The sequence below is a fragment of the Hipposideros armiger genome, unplaced genomic scaffold, assembly GCF_001890085.2.
Source record: "Hipposideros armiger isolate ML-2016 unplaced genomic scaffold, ASM189008v1 scaffold_310, whole genome shotgun sequence".
NCBI lineage: Eukaryota > Metazoa > Chordata > Mammalia > Chiroptera > Hipposideridae > Hipposideros > Hipposideros armiger.
The window spans coordinates 463,311-471,019 of NW_017731660.1; the positions used below are offsets into that span (position 1 = coordinate 463,311).

General features: G+C 52.3%; 1 pseudogene; it reads right to left on the reverse strand.

Annotated features, from left to right (window-relative positions):
• Positions 1-3,251: 3,251 nt before the first annotated feature.
• LOC109392013 (tubulin alpha-1D chain pseudogene) overlaps positions 3,252-7,709 on the reverse strand; it is a 7,472-nt pseudogene continuing 3,014 nt past the window's right edge.

Here is a 7,709-nt window from a genome sequence, read left to right on the forward strand (position 1 = left end):
ACCACTGGATATTCCTAATCAAATATTTACAAAAGGCAAGATTCTAGGTAGTCATGGGACATCACTGAAAAAGAGTGTCAACAGGAAATTTTCCCAGTGAGTAGAACTTTGAGTAATGCACCTGGTTGTTGATTGTGCTTACAAGATAAATGGCCAGAGATATGAGTCTATATCAATTCATGGATGCATGATTTGGCTGAATGTTCAAGGGCTTGTAAAGATTTGATAGGAAATTTGGTTACAAGGAGATGTAGGAAAGAAGCACATGCCCAGGCTTCTGTGAATAGGCAACAAATGTGAATCTATTTGGGACCCATAAGAATGCTCACCAAAGAGTGACCTCAGCAGATGAGGGATTTAATAATCCACTGGGTAGGATGACCTGTTCTGGGGATACTACTTTTTCCCTAGCCACTCCTGTCAGTGCCCAATGGGGTCATGAATAAAGCAGCTGTAATGGTATATGTGGAGGTGATGCATGGGCTTAGCATGATGGCTTCTGCTCATCAAGCTTGACCCCCCACAGTCACTGCTGAGTGCCACATCTGCCAGGGGCGCAGACCAAAACAGGATCCCTGATGTGACACTGTCCCCAGGGTGATCAGGCAGATGCCCCACGGCAGGCAATTATATTGGCCCTCTTCTCCCATGGAAGGGGTAGTGTTTTGTTCTTATTGGCTTAGACACCTACTCTGGGTAGAGAATTGCGTTGCCTTCCCTTCACGCAGTGTCTCTGGTAACTACCATCTGGAGACTCACAGAGCCCCTTACCCCAATCTTGGTCTCCCACTCATTAAAGGACTCACCGCACAGGAATGAAGTGTGGCGCTGGGCCCACGCTCACCAACTCACTGGTCTTCCTCTGTTCCCCTTCCTCCTGAAGCAGCTGACTTGGTAGGACAGAAAAATGGGCTGTGACATCTGAGTTGAAGCGCCACCAGGGGGCGATACCTTGCAGGGTGGGGCCAGTTCCCCAGGAGGCTGCTTAGTCCCTAAATCAGTGTCCATTATATGCACTGATTTCCCCAGAGCCAGGGTTCACAAGTCTGTCAATCAGGGGTGGACCTGTGTGTGGCCCCACCATTGCCACTGTTAGCCCTAGTGATCCACTAGCATCAATTATGCTTCATAGGCATGTAACCTCATGGTCAGGGGTCTTCATTCCACAGAGTAGAGCTTCCACCAAGAAATACATTGATCTCACTGGATTGGAAATTAAGGCTGCTACTCAGCTACTAAGGGACCCCTCATACTCCTGAATCAGCAGACAAAGAAGAGAGACTCTGTACTGGCTGGGTGATTCTGACTACCAAGGGGACATAGGATGGCTCTGCAGTGGAGGTCAGGAGCACAGGACACTCCTCAGGGCTTAGCATCACCGCACCCTGTGATGAGGTCCATGGAAAACTACCAGGAACAAATCCAGGCAGAACTACTGATGGCCCCACCTTCGGAAGTGTCATCCAACCAGGCAAAAAGCATGACCAGCTGAGGTGCTTGCTGAGAACAAAGGGAATATGAAGTGGGCGATGGAAGAAGGTCGTTTAAGTACCAGCTCTGAAATGTGGCCAGCTGCAAAACCGTGGGTCGGATTGTTGTGTTTTTCGTATTCAGTTGGGAACAAGTTTGAGTGTTTCTGTATGTTTTATATGTCAGTTACACCTACATAAATGTAAAAAAACAGAATGAGTGATAATGCGACCCACTGCAAACGTGTCTCTCTTCAGGGTGACTGTCAGTGCACTCTGGGCCAAGAGATAACAGAGTTTTTTCCTTCAGCTACATCAAATATTGCTACATATGTAAGTGTTGCAGGATCAGCACTAAAGAGCTTCCTGTCCTGCAGTGGAAACCCTTCGAGCACCCTCGCCTATCCTCTGGTTCCATTAGCCCTGGAACCTGGCACGTGTCCTTCTCTTTGGAGGTTTACTTTTACCCATCTTTCCTTTAACAAACCACATTCCTGGAGGGCTGTGCCATGTCAGGAAGGGCCTGGGTTGTCAGGAATCAGGATGTATAGTCAGCCCCAGCCACACAGAAAAGGCCTCCCAGGCAGAGCCAGCCTGCTGTGTGTCCGAGTGACACTTGCAGCCTTTGGATGGAGGCAGTTAACTCAGAAGTGCCTAGCCATTCATCTTGGTTTTCCTTTTGTTGGGAGTTTCCAGGGGATAGAATTCAAAATGCCAGGTGCTAACCCTTTGGAGCCTGATCATGCGATGGGTGTTCAGGGGAGCTGAGAGCAGTGTGTTTTCCACCCAGGTGGGAAGCATTTCAGTACATTATTTCAATAGGTAAACCTGTGCTGGTGCATGCCCACGGGTCGCTTGCTTGATGGCAACCCGGCTGGACCTCCCTCCACTGTCCCCTTGCATGCCTCATCGGTAAAGCTCCCCACAGGAAACGTTCACATCCCCCTCAACATGACTACAGCTCAAGACTGTGGAAAAGAACACAGTGTTCCCAGGGGGCTTACAAGCTGCCCCTTCAGGACAAGTCAGTAACAAGGCGACTCAGTGTGTGAACTGGTGGTTGTCCAAGATCATGGACCTCAGAACCACATCACTCAGAGGTCACCTTGCTGAGCCTGGGAGAGCATGGGGGTTTTACTTGGCCAAGGATATGGACCCCTGTCCTGGCCATTAAGAACCCATCTCTGATCCATGAGGTCCCAGCCTGATGGAGTGGCCACATGTAGCTGACAGAAGCCAGGGGCCTCCAGGGAATTTCTGCCTTGAAAAGGATTGTATTAGGAAGGGCAGGGATGCTGGACATTTTAGTTCACATGCAGCATAAATGTTCATGGAATGAGGCCCAGCTGTTGCCCTAGAAGCCACATCTCACATCTTTCCCCTGGAGAAGAAACCTGCACAAGGAATTGGGAGGTCATAGGCCAGGATCCCAGAAGACTTCAAATGTCGCTAAAGGGTAAACATGGAGCCCCTAGAGGGGCCTGAGGGTGGACAGTCCTGCCTGCCCTGACCATTCGCAGATGACCTTCCTGTGGCCTTGCCTTACCCACATCCAAGGTTTGATCCTTCTACTTGCTTTTCCCTCATGTAGACTGATGCAGGTCCCGAGATTGAGCCAGAAAACTACAAGTTCCAAATATTTGGTCAAAAGAAACCTCGACAGGTAGAGCAGAAAATGTTTCTACTTTCTTTAAGTCACAGCAAGGCAGCCACTGTCCTGGGACAGGAAGGGGCCCTGACAAGTAGTATTTTTATTTTTATTTTTATTAATTTTTTTGTCAGACAGGGAATATTTTATTCAATCCCAGCAGAGAAATGGACAACTTGGGTATGTAACAAAACGTCATCTTTTAAAGCAGAGGCCGGTAATTGCATATGAGAGTATACACTGCTACACGCAAATGAACTGATCAGACCACAGCTTTTCATGGTGTGATACAGAATAAGTTTCCCTGGACAAGCAGCACCTTGGGGACATGTTAACATCAGTGTCCCTCTCCTTCCTCACCATGTCCTTCCACAGACTCTGCACCACCCTCCTCATCATCCTTCTCAAGGGCAGCCCTGTCTTCTAATGCCTCAAAATACCCTCTGTCCTCCATGCCCTCCCCCACGTGCCAATGAACAAAGGCCCGCCTGGCATCCATCAGGTCAGATGCATGGTCCAGACCAGCCCAGGCCTCAGCAGCAGCTCTGCTGCTGCTCAGTGTTCACACAGCTTGCTATGCTTCGGCCACTCTCCACCAGGTACCAAGTGGGAGGCTGGGAATGAATGCCAACTTCGAAGGCAGTGGGGCACCAGTCCACACACTGGATGGTACACTGGCTCTTGATCATGGCAATGGCAGCATCCACGTCTTTGGGGACCACGTCACCTCGGTACAACAGGCAAGTCATGGATTTACTGTGGTGAGGGTCCCATTTCCCCATCTGGTTGGCTGGCTCAACGCGCGCATTGGTGATGCCTGCTGCAGAAAGCTGCTCCTGGTAGGCTTTCTCAGCAGAGATGACAGGGGAATACGTGGCCAGAGGGAAGTGAGTGGGGGGACTGTCCCAGGCTGGTCTGGAATTTGGTGAGGCGCACATTGAGGGCTGCATGCAATCTGAGGGAAGTAGCGATGGAGGACAAGAAGATGTGACCTGTCAGTCTGTTCAGGTTAGTACAGGTTGGGCGCTCCATATCGAGGTGTCTATGGCAGATGTCATAGATGGAGTTGTTGTGGGCCATGAAGGCACAATCAGACTGCTCCGGGGTGGTGTGGGTGCTGAGGGTGGAGTTGTAGGGCTCAACCACAGCTGTGGAAACCCGGGAGGGTGGGGGCAGGACAAATGGAGGTAAACCCAGAACCTGTCCCCCCAGCAAAGTTGATGAAAGCCAGGAAGCCCTGAAGATCTGTGCACTGGTTGGCCAGTGTCCGAACTCGGTTCAAGACAAGGTCAGTGATCTCCTTGCCAATGGCGTAGCACCCCCGGGTGTAGTTATTGGCAGCATCTTTCTGGCCTGTAATAAGCTGCTCAGGGCAGAAGAGCTGACAGTAGGTGCCAGGGTGAACTTCATCAATGACCGTGGGTTCCCGGTCCACAAACACTGGCCCGGGCACATGCTTGCTGGCGCCTGTCTCACTGAAGAAGGTGATGAAGGAGTCACCTCCTCCCCCAATGGTCTTGTCACTTGGCATCTGTCCCTTGGGCTGGATGTTGTGTTCCAGTTGTAGAGCTCCCAGCAGGCGATGCCCATCTGGACCCCAGCTTGGTCCACGTGGATGGAGATACACTCATGCACTGTCGCTCTTTGGGGCTGCCAGGCAGATGGCTGAGAGGAAGAGGAGAGGTTGTTGCTTCTCAGAGCGCGCCTCTTAGGTGGTCGGTGTAAGAGAACCCTGACAAGTGTTCTCCAAGCTTAAGGGGTTGCTATGCCTGTGAAAGAACTTAGGACCGCTAAGTCCCAGGGGATGTGAGAGGCTGTGTGTTCTCCTGGCCCAGGTTCATGACACTGGAATAGACCTGTCCTCTGAGGAAGGGGGACTCGAGGGTGTCCTTCAGTAGCCAGGGACGGGGGCTGGCCCTTCCCTGTTCTCTCACACACAATAAGCTGGTGACACTGCAATGTTTCTCAGTTCAGTCAGGAATGTGAGAGTCTGTGCCTCATTGACATGAGCAGGGGGAAGGGAAAGAAGCAAACCAGGTTGCAATAGAAACAGGACTTCCATATAATGATATTGAACCTGGCCTTTACTATTTATAACGAATAAACATTGCCCCTCCCATAGACAAATGGACCCTGGGAAATAGCAGTGAGGGAGGCGCAAAGGGCTGTCCTCTCTCTCCTCTTGGTCTCCAGTGGACCCCAGTAAAAGCTCCCAAAGTTCTCCTTCACCTACAGCAGCGGGAGCTGGTCCAGTGCACCTTAGGGCCCAGCTGTGTCCCCACTGGTGGTGAGGAGGTTGTCCTGCCCCCCTGGACACTCACTTGTGCCTGTTGTTCCTGGCCTGGAGTGTCCTGCTGGCCACCTAGGACTGGGGCTCCAGCTGGCGGGACAGGATGTAACTACAGGACAAAGTGGCACCTGTGAGCTCCCTGAAGCCACACCTCAGGTGACTCTCCCAGTGTCGGTGCCCTGGGAGTTGCCACACTACAAGGTTTGGGTCAGACTGAGAGCCATGGACACTGGTTCTCTGGACTGGTCAGCAGGGAGAGTGCGCCCCTGCCCTGGGTCAACTCCTGCCAGCCTCACCTCTTGTTCTCACTGAGCCACTCCATGTCCCGGAACCAGGCCCCAAATTGCTCATCAGGCTCCAGTTTGTACTTCTGGGCAGCCTCCTGCAGCAGCATGATCTCATCCAAGACTTTGTTTTCCTGGGGCCAGTGGGAAGGACAGGATGCCCAGCAGGCCTGGGTGGGGTGCTGGCGGGTCTTTGTGGTGGGTGAGGAGTGGGGCAGGGGACTGGTTCTGGGACTTTGCACACATGGGAACCCTAATTCCTATGCAGGAATTTCCTCCCCCTAATTCCTTGCAGGCCCTACCTGTGCTCAGAGATGGGCATCAACAGCACCTCCTCCAAGAAGTTGTCCTTGATGTACCCCCACTCCTCTCGGCCACCAACCAGAGAGTCCTCTACTTCTCTGTTATCAAAGTCTCCTATGAAACATAGGATGCAGGGAATGGAGCCCAGGGGTGTTTGTGATTCCCACTCGCCTCCCCTGCCCCACAGGAAGTGCTGCAGGTGCTCACCTTCTTTTTCTGGGTGTTGATCTCACTGCCCTGGAAGGCAGACAGCCCAAGTCCACAAGAAAGAGCCCCCTAGCCATAACTAGCCCCTGTACCCACCCCTTGTAGTGTTACACCAGGGCCAGGTCCCAGGACGGGCACGACACACACAGAAGACAGATTTGCTCTTAGGCCAGGCTCTGGTCCCCAGAGAAGGGGGGCATGAATCCCTAAGGTGGGCCATGACTTGTTCTTACAGTGGTCCCCATGAGCACCCTAGGATCTTTCTCCTATACCACCGCAGTTTTCAGAGTAAGAAACTGAGGCCAACAAGAGAGATGGGGTGACACCTGCAAGACACACAGCTGGCAGTGGGCAGAGACAGCACTGTGCCAAAGACAGGGTGGGTGCTCACCTAGGAAGCAACTGGTCCAGCACCTGTTGTGCCATGGAGAAGGCTGGGTGGAGGACCGTGAAGGTGGAGATGTGGGAGATGTTCCCCCCCAGGAGGGCTTGTATCGTGGACTCTCCCTTGTCTTTCAGTGTGCCTTGCTGGAGGGCCCGCATCCTGCAGGCCTCACTGAGGTTCAGTGTGAACTCTGCTTCATGCTGGGTGGGACAAGGAGGGACGTCCAGTCAGCGGCATCACCATGAATCGCCAGAAGGGCTGTGGTCCAGAGCTCACCCGGGAACTCCCAGCCCTTCAGGGACGTGTGCAAGAGGAGGGATAGGCGTGCCCACGCTGAACAAGTCTCTGGGTTCTGAAAGTACCATTTAGGTTCGGTGGGGGGGGGGATTGTTTCTACAGTTGTTACTTTCCCACCATATTTCAGCTGAGGAACACTCGACCTCCGTGTATTAACAGGCTGTGGTAAGAGCATTGCCCCAATGTGTCCTCAAGAAACATCCCCGTTAAAGAGATGAGAACACACAGGCTTAGCGATGTGAAATGGCTGCTCAGAGTCATCCAGGTCACACCTGACAACTGTCCAAAGCTAGAGCGACCTAGCATGTTGTCTTCACTCTCTGACACTTATCCTCCCGCTCCTGACAGGGGGAACCCAGCCCTCCCGAATTTGGAGACAGTGTATGGGATAGACCCAGCTTATGAAAACCCTTGACTTCGAAAACGACACTGATTTTTTTCTTTAACATTCAAAGGCGTTTTGAGACCCTTTGTAGTGTACATAGGTCCCTGATTCAGCAAAGTGGCCACTGCCTGGAGAGTCCAGACTGGGGAAAGCCGAGCCCCAGGCAGGAATGTGAGCAGACTATTCGAGAGGGAGCAAATCCACGTGGCTGGGGAAAAGTGACAAGTGACTCAAAGTCCTCACAAGACTATTGCAGGTGAAGGGACAATGCGATGGCCTTGGACAGGCTGACATCAGAAGAATCAAAATTTATAAGAATGAGAAATCCCCAGGGCCGGCCGAGTGGCGCGATGGTTAAGAACTTGCTTGGGATGCCAGAGGGCCCCGGTTCGGATCCCACATATGAGGGCCAGTGACACTGCCCTCCACAGCTAAGATGCT